The 16,442-nt window shown below is 37.1% G+C and overlaps 1 protein-coding gene across 1 annotated transcript in view; it reads right to left on the bottom strand.

Annotated features, from left to right (window-relative positions):
- The window catches only part of LOC150106232 (voltage-dependent calcium channel subunit alpha-2/delta-3-like), a 2,133,114-nt gene that overhangs the window by 30,119 nt on the left and 2,086,553 nt on the right, over nucleotides 1-16,442 (bottom strand). The window lies entirely within an intron of this gene.

The following is a 16,442-nucleotide window of genomic DNA, read 5'->3' on the forward strand; positions in this document are numbered from 1 at the left end:
CCAATCATTCACAACTCTGCACGAAAAAACCTGCCTCTCACTCCCCTACTCACACCCTCTTTATACAGTTACCAGGGATGACCTCTGGTTCTGCCCTGATCTCCCACTATTCTCTGTAGAACTTCTCCAGCATTAATCCTATAACAACCCCTTACCAACTTGAAGGTCTCTATCATATCTCCCCTCCTCCTCCTGTCCATCAAACTCTGCAAATTACATCTTCTCAATCTTTCCTCATACTCGACATTCCAGAGGTCAGAAACTACCTTAGTCAGTCTCCTTTTGACCATTTCCAACATCTCTTCATCCTTCTGAAAACCCGGTGACCAAATCTGGGCACAATAGTCCATGTGTGAACTAATCAAAGCCTTATACAATGGAACAAGAATCTCCCTACTTCTACACGTCAGTGTCATCTGCATCATTTCCAGAAGCCTTTGTGTTGTCTTCACAATTTTGGCGATGTGTCCCCTAAATTTTAGATCCTTATTCACATCACCCCCAGATCTCTTATTTCCTCTACCTCCAACAATATATTCTCACCAAGCATAAATACTGCATCCCATCTTTGTTTTCCAAATTTTAAAACCTTACATTTTGCAACATTGAACTCACATTACCATTTCCGTGCCCAATCACTCAATCTTTTCAGGTCTTCCTGTGAGGCCACAACATCTTCACTACACTTCATGGTTCGTCCCAACTTTGCATCATCTGCAAACAACTGAATATCTCCATCCAAATCTTCACCTACATCTGCAAACAACTGAATATCTCCATACAAATCTTCACCTATATCATTAATATACAAGTTAAACAGTAATGGCCTAAAACAGACCCCTGAGGGACTCCACTAGTGACTTTCCTTTTCCTGGATATCGCACCCAATACACAACTTGTTGATACCTATCAGATAGCCAGTCTCCAATCCAATGCACTAATCTAATATCCAACCCCATCTGCTCTAGTTTGACTGTCAACCTATCACGAGGTACTTTATCAAAAGCCTTTGTAAAATCCAAGTATATTACTGTGTATCCTTTTCCTTTGTCTAATACATCAGAATTATTATATTTAGTCAATAAAGTATGTTAAAGATACGAAGAAATTATATACTTAGTTTTAATCCTTTTCCCAAGGAAGCAAAACAATGTTTTGTGCATGAAATATATTCTTGTCTGAGCTACTTGAATATAGAGGCTAATGACTTCATATCACTTGCTTTAGTATGATTCCCATGCAAACCACTGTTTTGCTTCCTTGGGAAAAAGATTAAAACCAAGAAAGAATTTCTTGATATCTTTAACATATAATAAACACAAGGTAAAAAACTTTCAACTTTGTTCTCTTTCATCCAGAGATTTTATTAATAAGGTTGAGGACCTTTTGGCTACTGGTATATGATTTCTGCATCACTTCAACCTCGGCATCTCTCCTGGGTCTGGCTCTCACTAATGAAACCTCAATAAAGGTCGAAACCAGGCAATGGCAGTCACCCTTCAATGGAAAGTGCCACTGGCATTATACATGTCCGAAAGAGGGTGTGCTTTGCATTATGGATTTCCCATTATATCACTTGCATAATAAGGCAAGTGATATAATGGGAAGTGCCACTGTTATTATACATGTCCGAAAGGGAGTGGGCTTTGCATTATGGAATGCATAATAAGACAAGTGATATGAAGTCATTAGCCTCTATATACAAGTAGCTTGGACGTGAATATATTTGACATCAAAACATTGTTTTGCTTCCATGGAAAAGGATTAAAACTAAGTATATAATTTCTTGATATCTTTAATGTATAATAAATCCAAGGTAAAAAACTTTAAACATAGTTGATAAAGCACTGGAAAAGTTAAAGGTCGCCAAGTGGGATTTCCCTGGAAGGTTTGTGAAAAGAAGGTTCCCTGTTCAGATAGCTTTCTTAGAGTAATTAATTGTAAATAAGTGTGTTTATGGGTAACAGTTGGTAGAAGTGCACTTGCAGTGTTGTAGTGTGTGGGTTTGTTAAACTTAGAGCAGAGTATAGTAACTGGCGAAGGAAAGATGGCAGTGGCATTGTCTTGAAAATAGTTTCATTTTGATTTTAGTCATTTCGTGAAATTTGAGGTGTGCTATATGTATTCGTTGGATTGTGTTGATAAATTAGGGAATTTAAGGCAGATGGAAGGGGTGTATGTGAAGCGTGATCTAAATGCAGACTTCATGGGTGAAAAAAACGCATCTGTAGCTGAAGGTGTTGGAAGTAAGAATACCACAAGAAGGATGAGTGCTCATCTGATAGCAAAGAGAGACCCCGTAAAATAGTGAAATATTATTATTATTATTATTATTTGACACCTCCAGGGAGTCCAAAGACTCATCGAGGGAGAGTGTGCCAACAGCATCGAACGATTGGCCCCCTTCCAACTACTAACCGCGCTCAAACTTACTTAACTGAGCCATTAGTAGCAGAGGCTCTACCAATCGACCAACCTTTGCCGGCAGAAAAGTTTGGAAAAAATCAAACGAGTGATCTGATGAACAAAACAATCGATGGCAATAAGAATGATGAAAGCAATACAAATATAGTGGAAGTGTGCAATTAAAGATAAGATGGCGAGCGTTGTTGATGACAAACAAGCATGTATGACTGCCAATAAAACAAAGAGAGAGAGAGAGTGAATGATAGCAAAAAAATGACACAAGATTTGAAAGCTGAGTGGTGAAGATGAGGCAAGAGATGAAAAGGATGTGGAGTGAAATGAGAGAATTGTAGATATGTATGGAAGAGTGAAGAAGATGAAAATGAGTGATGTCAGTATGAAAGACCAATGAGTGGCTTTGTATGGAGAGTCGATTATTAGAGATGTGGTAAATAAGATGCAGAAGGTTTGTTTTCCTGCAGGTAAAATGAATAGAGTGATTGAGGTGCTGGAAATGAGGAGTAAGCGACCAAAGCAATTGGTAGCAGTAATAGGGATAAATGACTTGACTGAGAACAAGGAAATTGTAAGATTGGATATCAGGAAGTTGTTGAGGAGGATAAAAGATAATAGTGTGATAGGAAAGGTAGTGAAGTTTGTTGCCCAGGTATGACAATCATGAGATGGGGTGGAAAGCAAAGATTGTCAATGATATGTTAATGGGAAAGTATGAAGAGAAAGGAGTGCAGTTTGTTAATGTATGGAATGAGTTGAAGGAACGAATTCAACTGTATAACAGTGATGGACTACATTTGAATGGTTTCGGTGTGAGTCATTTGGAGAGACTGCTGCTGGAAGGGAGAGTAATGAGTGCAAAAAATGAATCTGAGCAAGTAAGAAGTAATGCGAAAGAGTGGGAGAGAATGGAAACGAGAATAAGAAACGAGAGATACAAGTGCCACTTATGAATGAAGAAGTGGATAGAATGAATGCAGAGAATGAAAGAACAAATGTGTGGAATGAATGTAGAGAATGAGAGGGCAAGTGTGTAGAATGAATGCAGAGAATGAGAGAACAAGTGTGCAAGACAGGGTGGACAGGTGAACACAGTGTGAGAAAGGCTGATGCTCCAAGAGGGTGTAAATATGTGTAGAAAAAAAAAGGAAAGCGATGATCTGGATCTAGGGAAAACAGTTGAATTTTAAGAAGGTTCTGGGATGAATAAGGATAAAAAGAAATAGCTCAAAAAATTATAAAAAAAATCAAATCTGACAAGTGGTATCGGTGAAACATGTTATAGATCCAGGAAGGAGCTGTTATGATTGTATAGAAATGCTAGAAGTATAAAAAACAAGGCAAACGAAATGGTTGCATCGATTAAGTTTGTTCACCCAGAAAATTAAAATTGTTATAAGTGAGACGTGGTTGGATGAGAATAATATCCTGAGAGGAATACAGATGGAAAGTTATGATGTATTTTGTGATGATAGAAAGGGTAAAAAGGGAGGTGGAATGCTATCGATGATAGAAAAAGAGTTATGTTCATACAATTAGAGATGCAAGAGGAAAATAGTGGCAGTGGTTTTGAGGAAGTATGGTATGAGATAGAGGTGAATAGAATGAAATACTTCATTGGATGTTAATATACACCTGATAATGTGGATGGTAGTGACCATGAAATATATAATCAAATTAGCCAAGCAAATAAGAAAAATGGTGATCATTATGGGTGATTTTAATTATGGCAATATAGACTGGGATGATGAGATAGCAACCGGAAGTAAAGAAAAAGAGTTCCTTGAGCTTTTGAGGGACAACTTCCTAATACAGTATGTAACAGAAGTCACACGAGGATTGAGGATGTTGAATTTGATTATCTTATCAGAGGATATAATTATAATTGTGGGGAGGTAACAGAACCAAACCAAATAGTTGAATTGCTGATGAGCATTTTGCAGGAGTGTACCATCTAGGTGGTGACACTGCAATTCCAGATGTGACATTGACCGATAGAAGAATGGAGAGTGAAGAAACGGAAGTGCTTAAAATATTTGGAGAACCTTAATACAAACACAGTGATGGGATTGGGTAGCATATCGACTCATGTATTGAGCTGAGAATGTGCAAGGGAATTATCAGCTCCTCTGACCAAGCTGTTTAATTTAAACCTCAGTATTGGGAAAGTGCTAGTGGAGTGGAAAGAAGACAAAATAGTCCAATTGCATTAAGGAGGCTCCAAGATAGAAGTAGTGAATTATAAGCCAATCAGCATTTCAGGAGTGGTGGTTAAGGTGTTAGAGAAATTGGTGAAAGATAGAATTAAGGACTGAGTGGAGAAGAGTATGATACTCCATAAGAGACAGCATGGTTTTGAAGGGTAGGTCTTGCCTTAGTAATTTGCTTTTTATGATCAAGTGACAATGGTGTTGAATAAGGGAAATTACTTTTCAGTGATATTGCTGGAATCTTGTCAAATGCTTTTGCAGCATTTGACAAGATTCCACATAGAACTCTACTGCATGAATTGGAACAAATGTATATGGCTGGGTAGTCGCGGCAAGAGGGCTACATGGTGTGTAGTGTTTGTGGAGAGCTCCTGAACAGATAAGTGTCATTTTGAATAATAATTGGTGAATTTGCATAGTATTGTTTACTTTTCATATTTTAGCATGTCTGGGTGATTTTTGGATGTTTTCTGAGTATTTTAAATAGTAAATTGACAGATACGATTATCGTGCACATGGCCCCCATAAAGAGGAATACAACAAAGATGGAGTCCAGGATGCCATCTTTGTCTAAAAATTTTAATTTAAAGGATTTGATTCAGTGTACCGTTTGGGAAATGTATGCATTGAGGAGAGTGGTTGGAGTCTGGTTAAACAACGATAGTGGAGTGAATGCGTGCAGAAAGTGTAAAGAATGTGAGGATTTAAAGAGTGTTTTCAGGTCGTGAGAGTGATATCATTGTCGAAAGTGAGAATCTAGAAAATAGTGATATTTATGAGTTAGTACCAGATAACTGTGAGAGTGGCGTTGAAAGTGAGAATGAAGGTAAACATACAGAACGAATGGATGAATTATCAGAGAATAAAAATGATGAGACTGATGCAATGAGATCGCTCGATTACGTGGAGCGATACACAGGGCAAATCGGCAGCTGGAGGGTTGGCAAAAATGTTTACCGAGCGTAGCGACTGATAAACGGAAAAAGTATGATAGAAAAAAATAAGAGTATGATAGTGAGTGTAAAAAAAAATGAAAGAGCGAGTGTTGTATGGAGATTCCTTAGTAAGAGGTGTGTTAGTTGAGAGTTTAACAAAATCGTACCAACCTGGTGCGAACATTAAGGATGTAAGTGAGTCAGTTAGAATGCAAAAGCAGCGGATGAAAGAATTGATAGTGGTAGCAGGTACAAATGATTTGAAAGGAGACAAAATGGCTATGAGTGAGGATGTGAAGGAATTGCTTGAGGTAGCAAAAGAGAAGAGTGAGAGAGAGTTAGGATGGTGAGCCAGTTCTCGTGGTATGACAGTGAAGAGTATAGAAGGAGGGCCATAATTGCAAATGACTTTATTTCTGAATTATGCAGGACAAGTGGCGTGGAATTTGTGGAGTGAGTTTGATGGGCGAAAGGATTTATATAAGATGGATGGTTTACATTTGAATGGATTTGGTGTACGGAGACTTGAAAAGGTGTTGTCAAATGTAGTGGAAGTCGATGTGCAGAATCAGGGAAACTAGAGTTATTAAGGGGGAGGGGAAGTAGATATGCAGACTTTAGGGAGACAGTTGAGTGTATGAATGTGTGTAATATGCCCAAGCGAGTACAAAAGATTACGAATTAGTATGGGATAGTTAGTATAAGGCATCAAAATAGGGATGGATAAATGGGCTTCTGCAATTCACGTATACTAATGCCAGAAGTATTAGGAACAAGAAGGAAGAATTTTTGGCCTTGGTTGGCACTTCCAGGCCACAGGTTATTGGCATTAGTGAAACATGGCTGACAGAAGATGATATAACTAGTGGGATTGAATGTGAGGGGTATGATGTGTTCAGGAGTGACAGGGAGAATAAAATGGGGGGAGGAGTGCTATTGATGATAGCTGATGAGCTACAGCCAAGGAGAATAGAAGTGGAACTGCAGGATAGAGAAAAGAGCACATTTGAGGCTATTTGGTGTGAGATTGAAACTAGCAAAACAAAATATGCAGTTGGGTGCTGCTATAGACCAGGTGATTGAATAGATGGTGGAGATAGTATGCATAAGCAAATAGAAGAAATGAGTGGAAGGAGGGTAATTATTATGGGTGATTTCAACTATGGTAACATTGACTGGAAGGAGGAGCGGACACGCAGGAGGAAGGAATTGGATTTTATGTGATTATTAAGGGATAACTATCTGCGACAGCATGTAATGGAAAATACTACGGGTCAGAGAGTGCTTGACTTAATAATTGCATCTGAGAATTTGGCTGTAACGAATATGACCACGTTGCCACCAATTGGTGAGAGTGATCATAAGGTCTTGATTTGGGAGGTGACTAAAGGTGTAGAATTTACAATTAAGACAGGGTACGTGTAGAATCATCGGGCTGGTAAGTATGACAAGCTTAGGAGTTTGATTGGTTCAGTGCCATGGCATGTAAAACTGTAAGGGCTAGATGTTGATAGTGCATGGGAGGCGGTTAGGAAGTGTTTGCATGAGGCAATGGCTGACTGTATACCTAGAGTCTGAATAATAAATCAAGTAGGGGCTAAATGGATGAATAACACCATTAAGCTTGAGCTGCAAAAAAAGAAACAACTATGGAGGGAATTTAAGGAGAAAGATGACCGGCAGGCACAAGAATGGCATAAAGCGCAGGCAAGAAGGGTAACGAGTGTGGTAAGAAAAGCAAAAATGGATTATGAAAGAATATTAGCCATGCAGGCTAAAGAGAATCCCAAACAGTTTTTTCGATATGCTGCAAGTAAAAGAAAAAATGTATATTGGAGAATGATTTTAAAGAATGCCGATGGTAGGGAGGTAACCGAATCAGTTGATATAGTTGAATTACTGAGTGAACACTTTGCAAGAATATATCATCCAGGTAGTGACATTGCAGGAATGAATGAACCAATAGATTATATGGGAATTGTGGTGAATGAATATAACCAAATCTAAAACTCTTGAACCTCTTGTTCTCTCTATTACATGTTGCCGACTACATTTGCCCCTCAAGAATTCTGGAAATTCCACTCCTTATTACTACATGCATTTTCCTCTCCCCAGCTTATACTGCTGTAGTTAAAATCTACCATAACAATTATTCTTCTTGCCCTTGCCAAGCTCAAATGGTTAAACATCTCCTGCTCCCCACCCTCTTTACTCCTTGGCTTGTAGCAACACCCCACTAAATATCCTGTCTTGGCCACCTCTACCTCACACTGTATGTCTTCAAAAGCATTAGTGTCACTGCCTTCCAAAGCCTCCACTTTTAGAGGACCTAAGTCATCACTTATCATAAGCTGTACTCCACCAGCACGTATTCTCCTCCTATCCTGCAGAAAAATGCTGCACTCTGCTACTTCTATTCCTGTTATTATATCATCTTCCATCAACCATGTGACGCCAATAATCTTCTGCCAGGCTGACGTTATTAGCGCCACCAATTCATCTTCTTTATTCCGGATACTCCTGGCATTAGTATAAAGCATAAAAATGTTACTGCTTTTATACTTATCATTATACCCTCAAGATCTCACTGGACTTAGTGTTACCTGATGTTGTCTCTCTTCCTCCAAGAGGCCACCCCTGCTACTACCTACTCTGGGAACTCTAGGTTCCCTGCATTGACATACCGACTCATTCAGAAAACAGCAATACGTAGACATCTCTCCAGAATGAGGAAGGACGTAGACATCTCTCTCCAGATGTGTACGTCCTTTCTCATTCAAATGCACGAGGTCTCTCGTATACAGTTCCTTTCCTTTCTCAATGCCCTCCAAGCATCCACATATTGGAATCCTCTCTTCTGACACATTCTGGCTATTATACTATTCATTATTACTGCTCTTCTGCTGAGCTCCTCATTATCATACCTGGGTAACACACACACACACTATATTTCCTCTCTGTGTTTGCTTTTGTACAACCTGAAGCATGAATCTCAGATCTCTCACCATTTGATTTACACTGCCTCTCAAGTCATTCGTGTTGACCATCACAATCATTTCATCCACCCTATTACTACACTTAATTACCATAGCCACATTTTCTATTGTTCCTTCAGGCAAACGCTCCTCTGGCATCCTATCTTGCACACCATGGATCATCGAGTCTCCATACATCACACCTCTTACAAATCTGTTCCTTGATTGCTGACCTGCATCCCTCACTTTCTCTCTCCTCTAACCCTTTCTCTCATTGTTCCCCTACTTACCTGCTGTCCCGGCATCACTCTATCCCTGGTTCCAGCACTTCCTCGAATTCTTCTCACTTCCTCTCTCTGACTGTTTCCATTCTCTCCTCTTCTATCATTCCCATAACTCTCTCTCTCATTCCCTCTCTTCTACTTTCCATTTTCTTCTCTTCTATCATTCCCATACCTCTCTCTCATTCCCTCTCTTCTGTTTCTATTCTCTCCTCTTCTATTATTCCCATAACTCTCTCTCACTCCTCCTCTGATTCGCCTTGCATTCATCTCATCTCTTCCATTCTCCTACTCTCATTTTTCATACTTCTCATCTCATTCCCGAGACATTCCGCCTCCTCTTTCAACTCATCTATCTCTCTCTCTGTAAGTTAGTCACTCTTACTCGGCATTCATCCTCCCAATCAAGACCATCTACAAAAACTTCACAAGCACTTAAGTCTTCCACACTTCCCACTCTTATTTTTTCATTCATATTTCGCTTATTATTCTCACCTATCACACTACTCGTCTCTCGAGATTCTCCCGCTTCTGACGTGAGGTCTCATATTGTAACATCTAACTCACTGAATTTCTTCCATTGCCTACATTTTATGCATATAAGCTCTCCCCGGCTTCTCTGACCCACCACATATCCAGCTGCTGGGACACATACATGTCACAAGTCCCGCATACCGAAAAATCCATTATTATGTTATGCAAAATAGAGTCCTTGAATTGGGGAGGACTTGGTGGCATGCCATTTGTAATTGGAGTGCAGCTGCTGCCATCATTAATTTAGTGCTGAGGAACTACTACAACTAAATACTATGTTATACGCTCTACTGTAAGTTAATTTACTTATGCTATATTACAAGTATAAACTATATTTAACTATACTAATAACAAAAACTTATTTTGTTATTAGTATAGTTAATAACTATACTGCCAAGTATAGTTATTACTTATTAAGGTGGAAGATATCTTCCACTGCAGATGCGTCCGACTCTGACTTCGCCTTCTCGCTAACCCAAAAATAACACAATATGACAACTAAAGTCCAAAAGCAGCACCACTAAAGAACACTTGTGTTACTGAGAAAAAATGTGGCACAATTTGCAACGGAGTCACACTAAACACTGTTTAGTGTGACTCCGTTGCTCCGTTTAAAAAGCACTTTTTTTTTTTTTACCACAGCTCAAATCCACTGCGACATGCTTCAGCGACTCTAGCACCACCAGAAGGCATTTGACAGCATTGACCAAAAAGTGACATTAGCAGTGTTAGAATACTATGGAATTGACAGAAAACTAATAGCTATATTAAAAGATGTGTATCAGAATGCAGTTGCAGCAGTTAGAATAGGTAATGATTTGGGGAAATGGATTAGAACAAAAAGAGATACCAGACAGGGGACCAAATATCACCATGCATTTTCATTGCACATTTAGAAAGAGCAATGGATAAAATGAAGGAAGGTGCAAAAGGAATATCAGTATATAGGATGAGAATTAACAATCTGAGATTTGCAGATGACATTGTTATTATTGAAGAAGATGAAAGAGAGCTACAAAAACTTTGAAACTGGTAAATGAAGAAGAGAAGAGATTTGGGAAGCCTCAAAAGGCTGGTTGTGAAAAAAAAGATAGAGGCACACTATTCTTCACTGCCATTTCAATGATGTGGTTTTTAAACTTATCTGGTGTCATTGTTATGATAGCTTTGTCAGATATAAAGAAACTTGGTAGTTATGTTGGACTTCAGTAGGTTTCTGATCTTTCTTTAGTTCTAAAGTAGAGGGAATATTTTTATTGCTGTCTTTCTCATTCACAGCTTCTAACACTTTAGGATAAAAATGCTGCAAGTGTCTTTTAAAATTTTATGCTCTTGTAAGTGCATTTTTATCAGAACCACAAAAACGACTAATTTTTGCATCACATACTCTTTCACAATCACCATCTTCTATAATACATTGACACAGATTATATTTCCCATCTGTTGTTATTGTAAAGTGTTCAAAAACAGCAGACTCTGTTGACACTTTCTTTGCCTTTGTGAATTTTTCATGGAATGCCATTTTCACTAATATAATATATAAATTATCATAAAATATGTTCATCATCATCATCATCAAATTCCTGCCATGTACCCTCAAGGGGTGTACAGGATATGACAGTACTACATGAAAAAATTACATCATTAATAAAATATGTTTTATTTTAAAAATTGGCAAAGAACTTGAAATTAAAATATATCCTGAAAATATAACCTGAAATAAAAACAGGTCAATCAAATTAATATCTGTGAAATAGGAAATTTTAACATATTATTTATATTACAAATGCAATTTATTAGGAGTCGGATTCAGTACATTTTTACCAACTCCTACTCGGACTCCAGTAAACAAAGAATTGCTTCTGACTCCGACTCCACAGCTCTGCTTTATAAGCTTATGATTTGGCTACATATTGCCTACTGTGCACAGATTTGGTCACCTAGGTTTCTTGGGGGATCAGGAAGTAATATGCAGGATTCAGAGACGAGTGACTAAGTTGGTGACAGGTCTGTGGAATGCTCCCTATTAGGTAGCTTGAAGATGTGTGGGTTACAAAGTTTAGTTGATAGGCAGAAAAGAGGGAACATGATAGAAACTTATAAGATATTAAAGAGGGTTTATAAAATTGATGTAAAGGAAATTTTTCAATATATGAGAAATAGAGAACTACGAGTTATCCATGAAAGTTGTGTAATAGTGTGTTAGTAAGGGTTTCCAGACTAGATTTTTTTGTGTGTGTGTGTGTATAGAGTGGTGAATAAGTGGAATGGATTGCCAGAATTAGACTCCACAGAGATACTATATAATAATAGTTATTATTATAATTAAGATGATTATAATCACCTACCTTATATTTAATTAATTGCAAGGTGGGTGATTGTGAAAAGCTATGAAGTCAAACAGCATCACTTCTATTATTTAATGTGCTGTGTGATGTCTTTTTCTCATAGCTCATCAACCCATGATAGTAATGCTGACTTCATGGCTTTTCATACTCACCAACCTTATAATTCCATATATATACCTTCTGACAACTTGTTTTTTGTTTTTCTGTGTGATCACCTTAAATATTAGTGCATCATGGTCACTTTTACTAAACAGTGGTAATGCTGATGCCCATTCACCACCACATCCTGTGAGAATATTATTTCTATCTCTTCTGCCTCAAAACCACTGCTACTATTTTCCCCTTGCATGTGCACAACCCCTTTTCTAACACAACAGCACTCCACCTCAATTTTTTTGAGGTGGAGTGCTGTTGCATATTTTTATATGAGGAAGTTGCATATTTTTTTGTTTTTTCTATCTTCACGAAAACATCATACCATTCCATCTTTATTCCTTTCAGGATGTCATCTTCATCTAACTGTCTCATTTATTTCACTAATTTTTGATGAATGAACTCAACCAATGCTTTCATTCGCTTTGTTTCTGATACTTCTAGAATTAATATACAAAGATAACAGTTCGTTTCTGGATCTTTAACAAGTGTTTCACTGATACTACTTAGTACATGTAACTTCTCCTCAATTCCTCTTTCTCAAGCCTATCCCAGACCTCTCTAAAAAAAAAAAAACACTTCTTTCCCCACATCTCAGACCATTTTTTTTTCCTTTCTTGTCTATGCACACATTCACTCCCGCTTTGAGGATCAAACTTTCTCATTCTATTCCCTTCTGTCCATCCTGATTCCTCTCATTTCCCTACTCATCTTGGACACCTGTTCTCTCAATGCTCATGCTGCTCACTTCTCCATTCAGTCACCCTCCATACTCTTCTGCTCTTCCACATATTACTTCTTACTTGTTCAGATCCATTTTCTAAACTCATTACTCTTACTTCCAGCAGAAGCATCTCTATATGTCTAACACCAAAACCATTTAAATGCAGTCCATTACTGTTATACAGTTCTATTCATTCCTCAAACTCATCCCACACATTCACAAACTGCTGCACTCCTTTCCCTTCACACATTTCTGCTAACATTTACAATCCTTGCTGTACACCTCAACTAATTGCTGTCATACCTAGGCAACATACTAACTACCTCTTCTATCAAACTATTATCTTTTATTTTTCTCCACAGCCACCTGATATCCGTATTACATTTTCCTTGTTTCCAACCAAGTCATCTGTTCCTATTACCATTATCATCTCTTTTGCCAGTTTACTCCTCATATTCAACTCTTCAATCACTCTACCCATTCTTCCTCCCAGTAAACAAACTTTATGCATATTCTCATTCATCACACCTCTGATAATTAAATCCCCATACAATGTCCATTCGTGAATCTTTTGATACCTCTTTGATACAGCCATCATTCATTTGTCTTCTTCACTCTTCCATACATTTCAGTCTTTTCTTATTTCAAGAGATGAAGCGCATATACTTCATCTCTTGCCTCATCTGCACTATCTCTGCTTTCAAATCTTGCATCATTTTTTTTGCTATCATACTGTCAGTCATGTGGCACATGCTGTTTTGCCATCAGCCCTGCTTGCTATCTTACTATTAATTGCACTCTGTTTTCATATTCTTTCTTAATTATTATTATTATTCAGGCCTCCATGGAGTCAAAAGACTCATCATGGGAGGTCCTGCCTAAGAACATAAAGTCTGTCAAGACTCATCAAGGGGAGGTTCCCCCTAAGAAACACAAAGTCTATCATACCACCTTAAACTCATTGACCGTTCTCGCTCTCACCACTCCATCTGGCAATGCATTCCACGGTTCAACCACCCTCCACGCAAAGAAACCACTCCTCACCCTCTTGCTCACAATTTCCTTTCGTAACTTCCAGGGATGGCCTCTTGTCATCACTCCTTCCTGCTGTTCAACCAAGCGAAAGAACTCCCCAGTGTCAACCCTGTAACCACCTCTCAACAGTTTAAAAGTCTCAATCATATCACCTCTCCTTCTTATATCCACCAAACTCTGCAGTCCACATTCTCTCAGTCGATCCCCATAACTATCCTTGTACAGTCCTGAAACCATCTTTGTCATCCGTCTTTGTATCCTTTCCACAGTTAATTTATCCCCTTCAAATCCTGGGGACCAAATCTGAGAACAATAGTCCAAGTGTGGTCTGATCAGAGACTTATGTCTGCACAACATTTCTTAACATCTGTTTCGCTTATAATGCCATGTTCCATGCTCTGACTCAAACAAGCTTACATGTTGTCCATCAGTATATTGTACTTCCTGCGTGCCTACACTTGCTCATTTCTCTTATTCAACTTCCCGATATAAAAATATGCAACATCCCTCGTATGCATGTATACATGTTACACTCAAGGCACCATACCATTTTTGAATAATCTATGCAATTTACTTTGTCTCTCACTCTGACCTACTCAGTAATCTCCCTCTCACTGCCATTTTGTTCCAGAGCACTAAATATAATCATATGCTCATCATACACCTTTATGCTGAATTTTTTAACTTATACTTGTAATGTTTGTCAGGCTCTGAAAAAAAAAGTTCAGATATTCTATATCAATGCAGCACTATTTTTTTCTCATACAGTAACTTACAGACTCCTATATAAGCATCTAAGACAATCTTCATAGGGGTTCTCATTTATCTCCCTGTCTCTCACTAACTGTGAATGCCTTCAGCAACTGACTGTGATTTTGGTAATGGGTATATCATATATCAAGAAATGTAACTTGGTATTATGTACACAACATCTGCTGTAGCTGTTATCAACCCACTAATTCAGTACTTGACTTTAAATCATAATGTATATAGTAAAAATGTTTCACATGTGTGTATTTTTCTTTATGGGAGGAAGGCTTTGTATGAGAAATACCATTATCGCTTCCTCAAGCATCTTTTTAATTGAATTACTGGCACTAATAAATTTTCTTTACTCTATAAGCTAAGATAATGAACCAATAAAATTTGAAGCCATACAAAAATTCATTTTATGTATAAAATCTGCCATTAGCTTTTATATAAGTTTTTCAGTGTTATCTACAGCAATGAAGAAACAACTTTAATGAAAGGTTAACAAAATTATTCACTCCTCAACAACAAACCATGAAATCTTGTTAACAAATGTTTTGTTAACACAAATTCAAGTTGAAAAATGAAAATGATTTAATCTAAAGTGCAATTTTACATAATTCTTTATCAAATCAGTTTTATATACTATTTAAATAACATAAATACTATATATCCCATAACTGTATTTTAGAGCATCTGGTTGGTATAGTGGAGCATGCATACATGCACTCATATATGTAGATGCAAATGTGCACGCACACACACACACACACACACACACACACACACACACACACACACACACACACACACACACACACACACACACACACACACACCTAACAAAAAAGAAAGTCTTTAGTAATCAAAGAAATGTGTCTGCAGAATACAAATTTTTTTTTTCCCCTATAAGCTTAGGAATTCAGTTAACAGAAGCAATAACTCACAATAAAAGTTATTTTAAAAAGTATATATATCTTTCAGCATACAACTTACAATGTTGCTAAAATTTGCAACAGAGTGAGAAATGATTATGTGATATAGCTTACAATTGGGATGAATTACAAAATGTATTTTTTATAAAACAGACACACACACACACACACACACACACACACACACACATTTTTTTTTTTTTCAGATGCTTTAAAACATGGGCTTCGGTGTGCACACAGATTTACAACTGTATAAACAAACATGATCACACATGATTTTATGTTTATGGTACAATTTGTGATGATGATGATATGCTCTCTGCTACTGACCTGACTTCAAGGAGACTGTGGTAAGTTTAGAATGATTACATTAATGTAAATTTTGAATAGTTTTTTAAAAAATTTTACTTTGATTATGTATACATTTAATAGTGTCTTGCAAGTTGCCATTAATGCTTTCCAAGCTAAAAGCTAACGTAAATAACATTCTGATATTTTTCAACCACATATTATTTAGAGTGTATTTTCTGGTATTCATCATGGGGAAAATGCATATATTTCATTTTTCCAATTATGAATAAAGTAATATAAAATTAATATTCCTTGGAGATTATCAAACTGTTTTTTTTTTTTTCATGGTTATGTCCTGAAGGAGGAGCTAAGTACTATAGAATATCATTTACCTAGATCATTCTTTTCTGATTAGTGAACTTCAAAAAAATGGATCTCTTGATAAACAAGTCTTATTTCATATTTGATGCTAATACTAATTTTTTTCAGATGATAAACTTTTGAGCTTAATCATAATTTTTTTTTAAAAATTAATTTGAAATAGTCAGATCATGACATATCAGTTCTGTGATATGTGAAACATGACCACATTGCATATGTCACCAAAATGCTGAATGTAATTTTTGAGATTTTTACATACTTGAAAAATTGAGTTCTAACTTGTTACTTAAATACATTTATTTAGCAAGTGAGTCCAAGAGACTAGATAAATGTTCAGACTTACCACAATCAGAACAGAAATAAATGTAAATAATGCTATTTCAACAAAAACTATTTTATAGATTTAATGTGAAATATAAAGGGGTATAGCAATGGATTCAGACTAGTTTATTATTATTAATATTATTAA

This window comes from Typopeltis vanoorti, chromosome 5 (assembly GCF_054136105.1).
Source record: "Typopeltis vanoorti isolate ZY-2024b chromosome 5, IOZ_Tvanoo_1.0, whole genome shotgun sequence".
Lineage (NCBI taxonomy): Eukaryota > Metazoa > Arthropoda > Arachnida > Uropygi > Thelyphonidae > Typopeltis > Typopeltis vanoorti.